This window comes from Narcine bancroftii, chromosome 7 (assembly GCF_036971445.1).
Source record: "Narcine bancroftii isolate sNarBan1 chromosome 7, sNarBan1.hap1, whole genome shotgun sequence".
NCBI classification, from domain to species: Eukaryota; Metazoa; Chordata; class Chondrichthyes; order Torpediniformes; family Narcinidae; genus Narcine; species Narcine bancroftii.
This window is the reverse complement of record NC_091475.1, coordinates 100822397-100841398: the sequence shown is the minus strand read 5'-3', so window position 1 is coordinate 100841398 and position 19002 is coordinate 100822397. Positions and strand designations below refer to the sequence as shown.

Genomic DNA, 19002 nt, shown 5'->3' with positions numbered 1-19002 from the left:
AAAAATTGAAGCAGCTTTTTTTGAATGTGAAATTCAAGTGGAGCGTAATAGGAAAAAAATGGAAAAAGTGGAGGATTCTTTTGTGGACTGGGGATTCAGAAAAATGAATTTTTGAAGAAGATTGATTAATTGGAAAATCAAAGCCAGAGGAATAATGTCAAAATAGTGGGTCTTCCAGAAGATATTGTAGGTTCTGACCCGATAAAATGTTTTTAAGAAATGGATCCCTGAGGAGTTGGGCAAGGAATTTTTTCCAGAAGGTCTGGAGTTGGATCGAGCACATAGAGCATTAAGGAAGAAGCCATTTCCAGGACAGGCACCACGTGCAGTTTTAATTCATTGTTTGAAATACCAAGATAGAGAAATGATACTACGTTTGGCGGTGGAGACGGCGCGACAAAGTCAATTTCCAATGATGACTCAAAATAATAGAGTATTTTTTAATGCAGACTTGAATCAAGAAATTATTAGACGACGTCGGAAATTTAACTCAGCTAAAAAAGTTTTGTGGCGGAAGGGTTATAAATTTGCTTTCCATTATCCTGCGGTGTTGAAAGTTTTTTACAGAAATTTTCAATCCCAATTTTTTGAAAAAGATCAGGATGCATTAATTTTTGCTAATTCGTTGCCAGATTTGCAAGGGAATGGTCGGTCTTCATCGTTGTCACCTAAAAGGGCAAATGGAAATGGGAATGGGTATGGGAAGAAGGGAAAGAAAGAAGAACTGACACAAAGTCTTCTTGATATTGAAGACCCAGAACAATCATTGGGGTTGGAATCACTGGGTTGAATATACTTACTATATTTGATGTGTTTGATTAAACAATGTATATACATCTGGCTGGGGGGAGGGTGGATGGCACTGAAATCTTTGATAGTCATCTGCCGCTAATGGGCTTTACCACACCCAGATTTTTAGGGTGTTACTACATTTTTTGTTAATAAGTGGTCTCCTTACTTGGAGTATATGGATTTAGATATACTTTGATTTATTGTAAATATTTCCAGTTTTTCTTTTTATTCATATCTTTGGCTCTCCTTAAGAGAGCTGGCTGATGGGGTGGGAGGGTGGGGTGGGGTTTTTGTTTTCTTTTTCATACTTATACAAAATTGATTTATTTTTGTTATTAGACTGTAATTTGTTTTTTTAAAAGATCTTTTAAATAAAGTTTAAAGAAATATTTTCAAGTTAAAAAAACCGTTTGGATCTTAAGAAAACGTAACTTTTGTAATTCTTTCCAAAAATAAATCCAATTCTATCCAGAAAGGTCTTAATTTTGAACATTTCCACATGTAATGTGAAAAAAAGTACCTATTTCTTTATTACATCTAAAACATTTATCTGAAAAATTAGAACGTAATCCATTTAATTTCTGTGGAGTAAGATTATAATTGATGTAAAAAATTGTATTGTACCATTCTATACTGGACATTAATTGTATTAGTCGTACTATCCTGACAAAGTTCTAACCAAGTTTCCTCTTGAATATTTATTTTTAAATCTTTCTCCCATCTTTGTCTTGACTTATGAACTCCTAGTTGAAACATTCCTTTTTGCAAAATTGTGTCACATCTCCAGAATGGAGGACCATCACCTTCCCAAGATCGTGTTCTATGGCGAGCTCTCCACTGGCCACTGAGACAGAGGTGCACCAAAGAAGAGGTACAAGGACTGCTTAAAGAAATCTCTTGGTGCCTGCCACATTGACCACCGCCAGTGGGCTGATATCACCTCCAACCGTGCATCTTGGCACCTCACAGTTCAGCGGGCAGCAACCTCCTTTGAGAATACCGCAGAGCCCACCTCACTGACAAAAGACAAAGGAGGAAAAACCCAACACCCAACCCCAACCAACCAATTTTCCCTTGCAACCGCTGCAACCGTGCCTGCCTGTCCCACATCGGACTTGTCAGTCACCAACGAGCCTGCAACTGACGTGGACATACCCCTCCATAAATCTTCATCCGCGAAGCCAAGCCAAAGAAGAAAGAAAGAAGATACTTAATTCAAATGAACTTTTTAAACTATTTATATCTGTGATTAATTGTTACAATGTGACAGTTAATTGATGTGTTATCAAGTGGCACAGTCCACAGCAGAGCCAGATGCAATTGGTGAAATTTGTTTTGCTAACCAGTCTCCTCTCCTCAAACCCATGACCCACATGAGAGGAAAAAATAATTCAATGAAGCAACATGTAAGATCACCCTCAAAAACATGCTTTTACTGTATGGTTTTCTATTACACCCTGATATTTTGCAAAAATAGGGAAATAGCAGAGTACAAGGTTATTCTTTTTCAATCCTGGATAATTATCCTTCAAATAAACTCCCAAGTAAAGGAGATATAGAATTTATGGTGTGTCTCATATTGCAATAACAATCAATTGTTAAGTTTCACCAAGGTTCCTATTGACTGGATTTAACATTTAGCACTTGGCATAGGTCTTGAACATTATTCCCATTTGCTCGAAGTTATAACTATGAAATTGGAAGAGAAGTATTTATAAAATAGATCCATAAGAAACAGAGGAGAAGGATAAGGAAATCAGCAAACAAATTACAGTCATGAACAAAAAACAGTACTTGAAAAATTATATTTAAATCATAGAATAATTCAACAATGTAGAGATGTAAAATTATAAAATTATAAAATTGTAAAATTGTAAAATTATATTCAATGTTCCACTCACCTGCTCTTTACTCAAGGTCTTTTATATATTACCTTTTGCCTAATCAAGTATTTATGATCCAATTCCCTTTAGAAGCATTCAATCTGTTCCTGATATTCTTTCAGTCAATATTCTTTTGATCAAAACAACTTGCACTATAAAGCACTTTTCTCCCTTTTACCCTAAATTGGTGTCCTTCGATTTTTGACCTTTCTGCACTGAAAATAGTTTCGTGTTTGTTACCTTATCAAAATCCTTCAATTCTGCTCTAAAGAAAATAATTGGAGTCTTTCTGCCCCCTCTCTGTAACACAAGTTTCACATTCTCTGCTCTGTTCCTCTTCACACCCTCTATATGACCTTGGCATCCATGTTAGTATCCAGAATTGAAAACTAAACTTTATTCTTGGCTTAGCCAGCTACTTGTAAAGAATTGGCTTTATTTCCCTGATGTGTACTGCTTGTGGTTGAAATTTGTCCTGCTCTTTAATGACAAATGCCCAATATTGAAAAAAACTTTCAGCCAGTAACTTGTAAAGAATTGGACTTATTTCCCTGATGTGTACTGTGTGGTGTTGAAATTCATCCTGGTCTTTAATGATAAATATCCAGTATTGAAACACCACCCTCATACTCCGATTCTGAAAATCAATTCAATTGAAGCCAATAAAGCAAGGATCCCATGTGCTTTAACTGCCTTCAAATAGTTTTACATCTTTAGAGACTGTATTTACCCCACCTGCCACCATTTGGTTTATATCTTTATTTCTATTTCTTCTGACTAAAATATATCAGTCCAATTTTTGGTACATTTCAACCAGTGCTGAAAGTTGTTTCAGTTTCCTTGCTTCCCTCAGATTCACAAAGGCGATCTATGACGCTTCCTTTCCTCATCTTTTCCATCTCCATTTCAGGATCAAGACTGTAAGTTAAACCTTTCTTAAATAGTTCTGATTGAAGGTTATCATCCTGAAACAATAACACTGTTTGCCTCTTCTTTGTTGTGGCTTGACAGTTTCCAATATGTTCAATATTTATTTAAGATTTCCTGCATCTGCAATATTTTTCTTCCAGTTTTACTCTTAACCCACTGACTTCCAGTTATCTTGATTATACTTCCTACTACTCAGCTTCTGTAAGGATTCTGTTCTATTCTTCTAGCATCAATATGTCTGCTTCAGGTCTATTGATGAGGCAAGCATTCACACCAATGTTCCTGTAATATATTCCTTTCAACCAGATTGTGGTTGTCAGAATCCTACAATGTGTCAGTTCTATCTCTTGCATTTCTGTCCTCGCCTTTTGTTTAGATGGCCGTAGCTTTAATGATAGTTGCAATATTGCAAAGGCAGATGGGTACAAGTGTTGCTGCTGTGGACATGACATAGGCCAGACACTCTTTAGAACTCCCATGCATCCCATTTGTTTTTGCAAATTGGCTTGGCACACACTGTTTTCACAGTGCCAGATATAATTAAATGCTTTAAAACCTATGTGAATAGTTAACAGGATCTGGAATGTCATTCTCAAACAGATTATCCCCTCATGCCACTGAGGGCAATCAGTGGAGCTGATCTCACTGGCAGTATTGTCGGTACCTGTCATTTGATAACTGGAGAAACCATTAGCTGCTGAACTCCTCACGGCTCTTGAGTCACTGCTGTGTGCTTCAGCTGACAACATTTCCTCACAACACAAAAGGGCGCCTTTTAGCCTATTTGATAAATTTCAGTCATCACCGTAGGTCACATCCTCTCGCTTATGCAATACAATCCACAATGTCCCAATTCTATAAAATTCTGGTTAGACCACTCTTGGAATATTGTACTCACTTCTGGTCAACTCATTACAGTAAGTATGTGGAAGTTTCGAAGAAGGTGCATGGGAAATTTACCAGGATGTTGCCTAGATCGGAGAACATGTCAAGGTGGACAGAGCTAGGGCTTTCTCTTTGGCACAAAGGATAAGAAATTACTTAATAGAGGTCTGCAAGATTATGAGATGGATAGAAAGGATGGGCAGCAGGCACCTTTTTCCGGGGGCATTAGCAGCATATACCAAACAGAGATGGGAGGAAAGTTTAGAGAGACATTACGGGTAGGTTTTATTTACACAGAGAGTACTGGTTACCTGAAATTAATTGCCAGGGGTGGTGATGGAGTTTGATATAATAGGGACATTCAAATGACTCTTTGACAGACTGGACACTGGAAAAATTAAGGATTATGGGTATGAGGTAGATTGTTAGATCGTTGACTTAGGTCGAAACAATGTCATGAGTTGAAGTGCCTGTATTGTACTGTAATGTTCTATGTCAAAGAAAATATTAATTTAACAGTACTGTCCAAAAATATTTCTCATTCTTGATTTGCCTATTGAATGACAAGAGAAAGTTAAATTATTTGAAAACTTACAGGCCAAAACTTTCCTGGGTTAAAATCAGAACCAAAGAATAGAACTAAAAATATAGTGTCAATGAGAGGACTGTTTGCTGCAATACAGATGTCTGGTTATTATAAATTTGCCCTTATAGAATCACAAATAACTGCTCAAATATTTATTTGTTCAAAAGTCATAACAGACCTTTCTATTGGAATGCAACCCTGCCCTTTTCATTGTAATGTCTATATCAAACAAATCAAATGGTAATTTTAATGGCATGGGCATTCATCTATTGAGTCATCAATTAAAACCTCAGAATCTTTTTACAAACCCACATTTAGACAATGAGCAGCAATTCCAATTTCAGAAATTAAGAGAACATACCATGGCTAATGCCAAATAATTAGCCCTTCAACCAGGTGAATATCATTATTCTTTCACCTTTGATTACAAGTTAGTGGGCGAGTAAGACTATTCCAATCCTGTACTCTATGCATAGTAATTCTCAGAAAATTTCCTTCATTTTTTTTCAAATGAAATATTGTCTTTTGTGATCACTTAAGAAAGATCTTTGGACATTTGCTATGTCTTGCAAGCATTGTTAAGACTGAAAAGCAAAATAAGTCCATGTCCAGTAGCCATGAAAGACATTTGACAAATGGTTGCAGAATTATCTGAAGACCTGACTTGATGTGACCTAATCTTTCATACCATAATAATAACTTGGAAAGGATCCAACAGTTTTTCGCATCATTATTTTTAAAAAATTGATGGATTTTCTGAAAGCTAATTCCTCTTCATCCATTATTTCACTTGTAAATTTGCATATAGTTTTCTGAACATTTGCCTTAGGTTCTGTCAAACCATTCCTCATTTCCTTTATGTATCTTGTCATATTCTCAGAAATTATATTCCTTCCCTTCATTAGATAATTATCTTCAAGATTCAAGATTCTTTTATTGTCATGTAATGAAACAGATGTCAGATTAGATGAACATGCATTTAGTCTGCTGTCAGTGGAAATTACCCGCTGCTTCTTACAGTCAGAGAAAGAGAAGCAAAAGAGAGTCCCTTCAGAGTCGCTGAGTGTTCGTGAATTTACCTGCAGTGCTCCTGTAGCATCTGTACCCATACAGACTTCAGTCCAAATCATCGGCAGCCCGAACTTCAGATCCCTACCTCCAACGGGATCAGGAGGCCTTCAGGGCCTCAGGCCCCTTGCGAGCCCCTCCTGCTCTCGTCATGCTGCCACATCCTGGTTGCAACAATTGTACCCCTTCAGTTAGTCTTGAAGCCAATCTCCAAAGTAAAACACAAAAATCTGCAAAAGTCGGGAGACAAGCTTTCTATAGATATTTTTTACAAACCTACCAACTACTATGACTATTTTGACTACACTTCTTCATGCTCAGTCCCCTGCATGTATTCTATTCCTTTCTCTCAATCCCTCCATCTCCATGGTATCTGCACTGATGATGAAGTCTTCCAGTCCAGATCATCTGAAATGTCTCCCTTCTTATACAAACATGGCTTCCCCTCCACACCATCAACTCAGCTCTTACCTGTCTCTCCTCCATTTCCTGCTCACCTGCCCTAACCCCTTCTGCCCCTGACACAACAAAAACAGGATTTTGCTTGTCCTCATCTACCATTTTACAAGCCTCTACTTCCAACACATTTTCCTCTGTAAATTATGACATCTACAACATGATCCCACCACCAGACACATCTTCCCCTCTCCTTCCCTCTCTGCCTTTATAGGGGCTGCTCCCTCCCAGACATGCTTGTCTACTCATCCCTTCACATTAATCACCTCCTTGGCACCTTCCTCTGCTCTTGCAGGAAGTGCAACACTTGCTTCTACACCTCTTCCCTCATCACAATCTGAGGCTCCAAACAGTTCTTCCAAATGAAGCAACCCTTCACTTGTGTTTCTGTGGGAGTCATGTACTGCATGCGATGATCCCATTGAGGCCTTCCCTACATCACAGATCACTTAGCTGAGCACCTTTGCTCTGTTCGCATCAGTGACAGGGCCAACCATTTCAATTCTGCACCCCATTCTCAGGATGACATGTCTGTCCATGGCCTTGCATGGACAAACCAAGACCACCCATAAATTGGAGGAGCAACACCTAATTTTCTGTTTGGGCACTCTCCAACTGGATGGTATTAACATCGACTTCCCTGGTTTCTGCAAGCCTACTCCCCATTCCCCTTCTCTTTCCCAACCCTCTGTTTTCTTTCCTCTAGCTCACCTCCCCCTTCCCTCTCCATTCACAGAGTTATTGCCTTGTTTGCTGGTGTACCCTCTCTCCTTTATCCACATATTACTTCCTGCCTGTGGGACTGTGATCCTCCCTGCCCCTTCCCCCCACCATTTTGGTCAGGAACCTGTCTATATTTTGCTCATACCTTGATGAAGGGCTCAAGTCCAAAACATTGGGTATGTATCTTTATCTTTACTTTATGACCTGCTGAATTCCTCCAACATTATGTTTTTCCTCGAGCCTGATTCCAGCAGTCTGCACCCTGGCATCAGTCCTTTGACTGGAAGTTGCCAGCACCCCGCAGCCTGTGTGGATTTCTCCCCTCAAGTCATTGGCAGTTCACTGCCTGTGTGTTCTTCAGCCGCAGAGCCCCTCACTAGTCTTCACCATGGTCACCGACCTGTAAGATCATCCTATGTGGTTCCATCTTAAACACAGCGTGTTCTCTGCATTTTCTGGTGTCCTATGCCAGTCCTCTGCTTCATGGAAACCCAGGCATCTCCATCTTGGGCCCAGACCCTGTGATCACAGGATTAAAAATGAAACACTTAATAAGCCATTTAAAGCCTGCACAGAGCCATTGGTAGTCATACTGGGTGGAAGGACCCCATGGGGGAAATGTGTCTTCACTCCTCGCTCTTTTCGGGTCCACACAAGAGGCAGACTTCTGTTACAGCAGCTCTGGTAGTGGAACTATTTATTTTGGTCTATGTTTAACAAATGATTGGGGAATATGTTTTTAATTTTATACCCATAGCTTTATTACACGAAAGAACAGATTTCTCATAGTAGGTCCTCGTATGCATGCATTGTAAGCACCATAGTTCTTTGCCAGATGCAAGTGAGGTTCAGGAAGCTGAGCCTGCAGGCTTTTACACTCATTGAGTTATACAATGCACTTTCAAATGTACTGCTGGCTATTTATAAAATCCTTATTGTGGCCTCTAACATTATCTAACTCAATGGTTCTCAACCTTTTTCTTTCTACTCACTTAAAGTCATCTCTATGCCATAGGTGCTCTGTGATTAGGAAGGGATTGCTTAAGGTGGTATGTGGGTGGAAAGAAAAAGTTTGAAAACCACTGTTTTAATTGTACCTAATTGACTTGTTATGTGCACAATTTGATAACTCCAAAGGAAATAGGCCAATGACAATTTTTCTCAAGCAAAATCTTTCCGTTACAATTGGGTCTAGAGCGGTGGTTCTCAACCTTCCCTTCCCACTCATTTGGAGAGGTATAATTTACTCAAGAATAGCCAGCATGGCTTTGTAAAGGGAATGTTGTGCCTCACGAGCCTAATTTACTTATTTGAGGAAGTGACAAAGAAATTGATGAGGGTAGGGCAGTAGATGTAGTCTATATGGATTTCAGTAAGGTGTTCGGTAAGGTCGGCCATGAGAGACTCATCCAGAAGGTCAAGAGGCATGGGATCAGTGGAGCCTTGGCTGCCTGGATAAAAAAAAAAATTGACTTGCAGGAAGAAGACAGAGAGTAGTGGTGGAAGGGAGGTACTCTGCATGGAGGGCAGTAACTAGTGGAGAGCCACAGGGATCAGTTCCCAGTCCCTTGCTCTTTGTGATTTTTAGAAATGAGCTGGATGATGATATAGAAAGTTGGGGGTGAGTAAGTTTATGGATGACATGAAGATTGGAGGAATTGTAGATGGAGCTGAAGGTTGTCAGAAGTTGCAAGAGGACATAGACAGGATGCAGTGTTGGGCAGAAAAATGGAAAATGAAGTTCAATCCATACAAGTGTGAGGTGATGCATTTTGGCACGACAAATCAAAAAGCTGAGTACAGGGTTAACGGTTGGTTAATTAAGAGCATGGATGAACAGAGGGATCTTGGGGTTCATGTCAATACATCCCTTAATGTAGATGCTCAGGTTGATAGGATAATTTAAAAAGCCTATGGGATTCTGGGCTTCATTAATAGGGGAATTGTGTATAAGAGTAGAGAAGTTATTTTGCAGCTGTATCTAGTGGACCACATTTGGAGTATTTTGTCCAGTTCTGGTCACCTCATTAGAGGAAGGGTGTGGAGGCTATGGAAAGGATGCAGAGGAGATTTACCAGGATGTTGCCTGGATTGGAGTGCATGTCTTATGAGGCAAGGTTGGCAAAACTGGGACTTTTCTCTTCGGAGCGTAGAAGGATGAGAGGGGACTTGATAGTCCACAAAATTATGAGAGGCAGAGATAGGTTGGATAGCCACCCACTAGAGGACAGAGTGCTGTAATGTTTAATGCTTAAATAAGAACTGTATGTACCTGTTCTGACTTATTTATAAATTTGACTTAAAGATAGATGATGAAACAGATCTCATTTATAATCCGGGGACTTCCTGTACTCTGTGTTATTTTTCTAACTACATTCGTTTATGTTGCCATGAATGCTACATTTTTTTTTCTTGCACAATTCTTCTGGTGAACAAAACTTTTACTCAGCATTGCTACTGCATTATAAAGTTTGGAAACAACAGTGAAGGATTTTGCAATGACACTCTGTCTTTTTGTGGCCTTGAGATGCCACAAAGCGCATCTCATAAGTACTCTTGAAGAGGCAATGTTTGTGGTAGAGTTGGAACTCTAGCAACCAATTAGTGCAATGCAAACACTCATAATACACAATCAAACCCTACTTTTAGAAATATTGAAGAAGCAAAAATATCATCCAGGACAGAAAATACAGTACATCCTATGTGCATTCTTCACATTTATGCTCTGAGAAATTATATGGTTATTTGACAAAATGTATAAAACCATTGTTTAACATTTAACGCAAAGTCTAGTTCACTGTCAGCCTACCTCTCTCCATCGACAGCATTGTAATGTAATCCTTTATGTTTTAGATGGAAGTGTGGAATATAAACCATAAACCAACAAAATTCTGACTGAGGTGAGACATTTATCCTTGCTTGGTAATCTTAAACTTGCAATGCAAAAGTGGCTAAACATTAAACTCCATTTTCAAATTCAATCTGGAGGAATCAAAATTCTAAAACTTTGCTTTATCATCATTGACCAAAAATGGATTTGTCTCCAACAATCCTCCCAACTGCGTCATGACTGAGGTTCTTTGATAAACAGAATAATTGGAATGGACATTACATTATCTTAAAAATTTCCCAGTATTTTATATAGAGTATCAGATATTTCTGGATGGAAGCATGCAAGTTGGTACTCATTGCTTTAGGATTTAACCAATTCTTGCCTTTGTGACACCTAATTATGTGGACCAATGAAATCAGTGTTTTGGAAACACCCGTGTCCAGTCCCATTGGGTGATTTTTTTTTCATATTACTCAAATATTTGCTCTTCGGTCTCCACTCCCACACCCATCAGGTTTGTGTAACTCAGGCACTGTTACTGTATGATTTAAAATGGTACTCACCCTTTCACTTCCATAGTTGACTTCACAGCACTTTGGAAGTTGTGTGTTCATTCTGAAATATGTTTCCATGCATCAGTAAAGCATCTGCTGAACCATGCTTCAATTTCAGGACCTGGTAACAACTTGAAATGGTTAGTGTTCTGTGAAGTTACAGATGGAAAAAATTAAACTGGACAAAATTAAATGTGAACATCCAATGAGATAAGACATAGAACGAGACATAACCAAAGATGTCTTTCATCCCCAGTCAAAATCCTATTGATTTTTTTTTGCCACTCTATAAATATGGCTTGTACCATTTTTAAGCAGAAAGTGGGGGGGGGGAGGTAGTTTTTCACTCAGAGAATGTTGGGAGTATGGAATGAGCTGCCATCTGATGTAGTGAATGCAGGCTTGATCTTGTGGTTTAAGAATAAATTGGATAGGTACATTGATTTGAGAGGACTGGAGTGTTATGGCGTGCAGATCAGAGGGACTAGGGAGATGTTGGTCGCGTCAGACTAGAGGGGCCAAACGGCCTGTTTTCAGTGCTGTAGCATTCTATAGTTTTAGCCACTCAGGTGGTCCCTGCTTTCTCTGCCTGCACCTAATGGCAGATAGCAGATAGAATGAAGAGAGGTGAAATGCATTAGATCCCGGATTGAGTTCAGAGCTGGTTGGCAAAGTATACAATTGAAAGTGATGCTGGTTCTGAGTAAAAATATAAAGAATTCTTTTTAAATTTTACTTTATCTTCATGTCTTTTTAATAATTTGTAATGCTATGTTCAGAGGCAATTAGACAAACACTTAAAGAGGCACAGAGACCCAATCGCCTTGCCCAACCTCTCTGATGGGTAATATCTGCAGATGATATTTACTAGATCAGCCACCATGGTGATGATTGAACTTCTGCAGCCTCCAGAAGCTTATGCCCATTCCTGCCATAATTTTCCAATGAAGTTAAAGTCCAATTCAAAATCATTGTCAAACTTTATAGTGTCTGAAACCTTCTGATCACATTCTGTACTTTTGCTTAACCAGAATATGTGAAGCAGAGTAGTTGGAGATTCTCCAGCTTTGCCAGTTTCACTAAGATTAAAGCTACAATAAGGTGTAACCGAACAACATTTTGGGTTTCCTCCTAGAACCCAGAAATGAAGAGGCTTCCATTGACTTAACATGCAAACTGATAGTTGATCATCAAAAAAAGTTGCTCATGGTATCCTGGCTGTTTGAACAACTCCTTTATTACATGGCAGCCATAGCTATCTTTTGCCTTAACGGATGGTCCTGTCATGATGCATTTTAGGCCTAGCTCCTTTGCACTTTTTTAACTCTTCTGTGGTCTCCAGATGATGTAGGCAGATGCAATGAAGAGTCTATTGGCACAGGAAACTCTAGTGAATTGCCTCCTCTAATTGAGAGTTTGTTGTGTGTACTGCTCTCATTTCTCACTATGCAGACCAGGCAGGGTCTCTTGCTTCATCCTTATCTCCTGCTTATCATGCAAGTCAGCAAGCAGGTGCACTGAGAGAAGGGGAGACCTGCTCTGTAAGTCCTGTCAGGACTGATCAAAGCCCAGATGCTCATATGAAGCATCTATTGTTTTCATCTCACACTTAGACTACTATTACCATATTTGTGCAATGGATAAGAAGTTTGGGGCACACACACAAAGATTTGATGCTATCCTTTCATTTTCAGGCAGCTGACCATTCAAGAACAAGCCTCTGAAAGCTGCTGGAATCAAGGTGTTCATCACCCAGAAAGCTTTGGCTTTCTCAGTGTATAGGCTCAGACAGCACACTCCTAATCTTTGTGTCAAGCATAGAAAATGAAGTCCAAACTGACAAGAATGTACTGAATGAATTATTTGCTTCAATGTGATCTCAAAGCACCTAGCATTCTCTGTGATGGCTACTAACAATGGCAGAACTGCATTCCATTAATTAAAAAAAAGCCATTTAGTCAACTTGCCAGGATCTCTACCATAAAAGAAGTTGCAGGCAATGAGATATGATGAAGTAAGCATTCTCAATTATCAGTTAAATTAAAGTCATGCTGTGGCATAATGGATAAATGCTGATCCCTTAATTACAAGAATATTAACCTCAGAAACAGCACGGGTGTTGTGCGCCTTTACACAATAACATTCTGTTCTTTGAGCTTCTTTATGTGTGTTCATGCTGTGGGCCAATTGGACAAGGGTGTCATGAGAGCTGCCAGCTTTAAAACAATATAACCATGCCACAGATACTCAGTCTGCACCAATAGATTAGTCTCAATGTTTAAAATGTTTCAGTCTTCTTCCTTAATAAGCACATCCACAGTTACTTTATTTTTGTATGAATTTTAGAAAACAATCAAAGGTAAAGACAATGAAATTTTGACGTTTTACTATTCCGAGGGATAGTGTCTGAGATAGTTGTGTTTGGAGGAAAGAGGGATGATTTTTCCGCTCACCAAGATGTAATTAAAGTAAATATTTCAATGACTTCATCAACATTTGAGTTTCCTTCCATTTCAGAAGGTAATGATAATTGAACATGGAATTAAGCCACTATGATGAATTGTGGATCATGATTTAAATGTTTGCATCCATCAAACCATTTTGTATCAATGAAAAGACACTATCTGATGGAATCTGATGAAAAGACAACTGCCTGACCCAGTTGGGAGAAGCAGGTGTGCATTCATTTTTTAAATTTTTTAAAATTTTTCTCACTATGAACCATACTGACCAAAATACACAAACATTTCCCTCTTGAATATACATAGTGTCATTTTCTCCACTTTTTCCCCTCCCTTCCCTCCCTCCTTCATCTCCCCCCCCCCCACCCACTCAATGTTCAACATATATGATACATTAAACCCATTAAACAATGTCATCACACAATGAAAATAAACAAGAAAATTGTGTCATCTACTTTTACATACTGGGTCAGTTCATTTCGTCTTCTTCTCCTTCTGTCATTTTAGGTGGTGGAGGTCTGTGGTAGGACTTCTCTGTTGTGTTCCATTCTTGATGCTGCAAAGGTTCCTTGCTCGAGAACTAGCTTTCAACTATTGTGTTCTACTGAGAGAGGCTGTAGTCTGGGATAGCTGGCTGTGGGATACAGGCAAAGTGATTGACTGACAACTGGTGCCAGGAGAAATCCTGAAGTAGGATCAAAGTTTCAACATTGCCATTGCTACCTAGAACCTAGAGGAGCAGGCAGGCAATCCTCCAAGCCTAAATCATGCTACAGTTGCAATAATCTCCTGACATGATAAGTCCACAAGGCATAGGAGCAGAAATAGCCTATTCAGTCCATCGAGTCTCTCCAAACATTTAATCATGAGCTGATCCATTTTCCAACTTGGCCCCACTGCCTGGCCTTCTTCCCTTAACCCTAACCTTGATAATCAAGAATCTATCAATCCCTGCCTTAAATACATCCAACGACACAGCATCCACAATAGTCTGTGGCAACATATTCCACAGATTTAGCACCTCTGGCTGAAGAAATTCCTACCCATCTCTGTTCTAAGCAGATGTCCTTCAATACTGAAGTTGTGCCCTCTTGTCCTAAACTCTCCCATCATGGGAAACAACCTTCCTCTATCTGCTCTATCCACACCTTTCAACATTCAAAATGTTTCAGTGAGATTCCCCTCATTCTCCTAAATTCTGTCAAATGCTCTTCATATGAAAACCCTTTCATTCCTGGAATCATCCTTGTGAACTTCCTCTGAATCCTATCCAACTTCAGCATATCCCTTCTTAAATGAGGAGCCCAAAACTGCTCAAAGTGAGGTCTCACCAGTGCCTTATAAAGCTCTTATATTCTATTCCTCTTGAAATGAATGCTGGCATTTGCATTTGCCTTCTTCACCACTGACTCAACATGCAAGTTTACTTTTAGGCTATCCTGCACAAGGACTCCAAGGTCCCTTCATATCTGGATATTTTCAATTTTCTCCCCATTTAAGAAATAGTCTGCCTGTTTATTTTTCTACCAAAGTGCATGCCCATATACTCTCTTACATTATATTTCATTTGTCACTTCTCTGTCTTTTCCTAATCTGTCTAAATCCTTCTACAGCCTTCCTGCTTCTCAACACTACCTGCTCCTCCACCTTCCTTTGTATCACTAATATCTTCCACACGGAAGTCTGATGCAAAGTACCTGTTTACTTCCTTTGCCATCTATCTCCTCGGTTCTTTTTTTTCCCAGTATAATTTTCTAGAGTCCTACATCTAATCTCACTTCTCTTTTACCCTTGAAGAAGCTTTTTTTAATCCTCTGATATTGTGATCACTGCCCCCTAATGATTCCTTTATTCTAAGATCGCTAATAAATCACAGTGCATTACACAACACCCAATCCAGTTTATCCGATCCCCTAGTGGGCTCAACAACAAGCTGTCCGAACAAGTCATCTTATATGCTTTTTAGATGAACTGAATGACCTTGTAGTACAGTTACACATTGGAAGGCATGATGTTGTGGTTATAACGGAGTCAGAGCTGAAAAATCGACCGCATTGGGAGCATAATTTCCAAGGATAAACAATGTATCAAAAGGATAGGCAGGTAAGCAGAGAGGGCAATCTGGCTCTCTTGGTAAGGAAAATCTTAAATTGTTAGAAAGAGGTGGCATAGGCTCAAAAGATATAGAATTATTGTGGATTGAGTTTTAAAAAAATGTCAAAGGTTAAAAAAATGGCACTGTTTGCATTTATATACAGAGCTCCAAAGAGTCGCTCGGATGAGGACAACAAATTACAACAGCAAAGAGAAAAAGTGTCTCAGAAGGACAATGTTTCCCATGGTAGTCATGGGGGATTTTAACGTGGGAAAACCAAGCCATCTTGTAGGCTTTCTATAAATTCTCTCACTCTCTGAAAAAACCTACTTTCTCTGGATGCTGCATAACATGCTGAATTTCTCCGGCACTTTTGTGAATTGCTCTTGACCCCAGCATCTGCAGATTTTCTTGTTTAACTCAGAAGGTAACAAAGCAAAATTGCAGGATGTACTGTTACAGTAAGCTGAAGAGTTCAGGGTAAAGTGCTACACAGGCAAAGTGCAGGGTAGAAAAGTACTGTTAAAACAATGTAAGGGCATATTTTACCAATGAGTTCATTTAAGAGTCTAATGATATCTGGAAATAACCTATAGTTGAATCTGGAAGTTTGTGTTTAAAACTTATGTATCTTCTGTCTGATGGAAGGAGGGAGAAGAGACCATGACTGGGGTGGGATGGGTCATTTAGTTTGTTCACTGCATTCCCAAGGCAACAGGATCCATAGAGGGGAGGTTTATTTGATTGATCGCTTAAGCTATGTTCACAACTGCCTTCAATTCCTGACCCAAATTGTGATGCATCTGGCCAATGTACTTTGTATGACATATCTGTAAAAGTTGGTAAGAGACCTTGAGGGCATACCAAATTTCCTTAGGATTCGGAGAAAATAAAGTCATGTGGTTTCTTGGTCAGAACAGGTTGTTGGTTGGGAGAAATAAAGGGGTGAGGTGAGTTGATGATGGGCAATGAGTGCATCCTGTAAACTGAGTGTTGATCTTGTTACGGTCACTGCAAAAATAGCAGAAAATAATTGCTCAGATCCAATCTGCCTATAATGGGAGAAATGACATTCATGACAAAAGTAAGAGCTCTCCACTTCTTATGTAGGACAGACACAGATATTCTTCAGGCAGAAAACATTGTTGAAATTAAGGGCATATCCTTGCTGTAAACAAAACCGTATAAGTGGGTAAGAATGCAATGTTTCGAATTGAGGCAGACTTGATTAAATATTGTTAATTTAGAAGTCCTTCATCAGCACCATACAGAAACAAATAAAAAAGATGTTCCATTCGATGAAGTGCTAGAGAGGTTGCAGATTTTACTTTAATCTTCAGACTCTGTTGAAAATTACAAATTCAGAAGCAGAAACCAATGCCTGACTGTGACCTTGTCGTGACAGTATACGGTATTAGAGGTTGAAGAACCTGTCACTGTAACTTTGGCATCTTCATGGAACAAATAGGTACCTTCCAAAGAGAATGAAGGATTTTGGCTGCTCATGTGGTCACTGCTAATACTATTGAATGATGAACATAAAGCAGGATAAAGGTGGAAGCTCAGATATTACATCATGCGAGTGAGTTTGGTGCAAAAGGTGAGTTGTTGGGAAAAGATGCGATCAAAGTTATAGAAATCATCCATCATAATTTGTCTGTTTGGAGTGGTAAAATGTTTCAACTAAATGCAACCTCTGTGTGAGGCTAACCCCAGGAATGCAAGCCAAAATAATGTCAATTACAAAGATCAATGCTTAGAGATAACCACATAGGCTTGAATAATATTGAAGCCAATGAGATTCAAGAAGTGGAAAGCTTTGACATTATACGCAGCACAAGCCATGGTCATGAAAACTGTTGTGATTTTAAAATTAAAGGGAAAGCTTTTGATAATTTTATTAATATGAAAATTGAAACCACTTGATTCTGGACAGGGATGTGTACATTTGGGAATGACGAAAAGTGAGTGAATCTGAAGACATGTTCTGGAAAAAAACACCTTGGCATAATATGGAACTTCCAACCATAGCAACAGATGTAGAAAACAATTAGCTCAAAGACTTCAAAAGTAATGGAAAGTATATTTTGTGTGAGTTCCTTGCAACCACATAAAGAATAAACGTCTGGAGCATTTTACAGATAAGTTCAAAGATTTATTCACTGGCATTAGGGGTAAAAAAAAGAACACCTATAAAAGCTAAATGCCAAGCCAATTTACTGCAGTCCTAGATTTGTACCCAAAGAAGTGAAGATTCGCCCATGTAAAAACAGGACAAGAACACCCCAATCCTTGCAAAATACCACACTTCATGTTGCCAAAAAGTTAAACATTGAATAGCACATAAATGAAACACAAACCCTTTCCACGTTAAAACAATAAAAAAACCTCTACTAATCTTCCAACATTAACAATGTAAAACAATATACATCAATACTTACAATGAGACAAGTGTTACACTTTAAAAGGGCCTGCCTTTTAAGTATTATGTAGCCTGTGGTGAAAAACTTCTATGAGTTACACTCTATCTTTGAAGCAATATTTGTAAGATCTTTCAGCAATTTATGTTAGAAGGCAGCAGAAACAAAATGGCCTTCATTGCAGAAGCAACAAAACAATGGTCCATTGTCTTGTGATGCCAACTGATAATAAATAAATTGTCATAAATAGAATACAACACCGATTATCCAAAATGGGAAGGACTGGACCTATTTCACATGACTGGATTTTTCAATAACCGGTAATTTTTTAAAAACAACCCAGAAGCAACAGTAAATCACTTGTATCAATGTTTAAACAACAAACAACAAGGGAAGGTGTTTTAAGCATTAAAATGATGTTTATTTCTCACCAAAAAAATGTTGGCTGCCGCTGATCCATGACATGACCTCAGCACTGCCGGCAATCATTGAAACATCCTAATTGCTGCCGCCAATCCCTGAGAAGTCCCCACTGTTGCCATCAATCCCTGGGGAGCCTTCCCAAGCCAGTGGAGCACTCACTGGTGAGTTGGTGGGCTTCTGTCTCCCCATGGGTTCATTCCTACAGGGGCCGTTCCGGCTTCATGTCCTGGTTCTCGATGATGGAGCCCGGCACAGACCCAGTTTTGCCTGCGCACAACCACTGCCAATGGTTACTGACACCACCTCAATGAGTTCCCGCTCCTGCTGGGACCCCAAAGATCATGCTGCTGCCCGTAAGCCTGAGATACCACTCTTCTTGATGACGCCGGGACAAGGGATTCTTCTGACCGCTTGCTGTTGGGAGACAGTGGCATGTGGTTTGAGTGGGAGAGTTGGAGAGAAAAGTTAATAGGGGAAGAAATGGAAAGAGAGAGAGGGGAGGGAATTACTGGAAATGAGGACAGTCATGTCACGTGAATTCTTTTTCCTACCTGTGAGGTCAGTTCTGAGGATTTTTGATTGTTTCGGATATCCTCGTTTATCCAAATTTTTTGGAGATGAAAAGAATTTGCTTCTGGTCCCAAAAAAAATTCAGATAAAGGAGGATTTTAGATAATCCAATTTCATATAATTGGAGTTGTACTGTATATTATCATTATGTTTCAGTAAACAGAATATAAAATAAATAGACAATAAAATCAAATATATATATCAGAAATGTGTATCATTAAGACTTCCTGCCAATTTTCTGCCTGATGCCTCAGAGTGGCTGCAAGGAACATGCTGGAGACTGTGTTCAGGCCTTCCAGCAATAACCCAAACTTTGTTACTG

At 39.1% G+C, this 19002-nt stretch overlaps 1 long non-coding RNA gene across 1 annotated transcript; it reads left to right on the top strand.

The window, feature by feature from the left end:
• Positions 1 to 10676: 10676 nt before the first annotated feature.
• Positions 10677 to 15566, top strand: LOC138739917 (uncharacterized). Its single transcript, XR_011342561.1, has 3 exons — positions 10677 to 10850; positions 12405 to 12724; positions 15431 to 15566. It is a non-coding gene; the product is annotated as an uncharacterized lncRNA (long non-coding RNA).
• The last annotated feature ends 3436 nt before the right edge of the window (positions 15567 to 19002 follow it).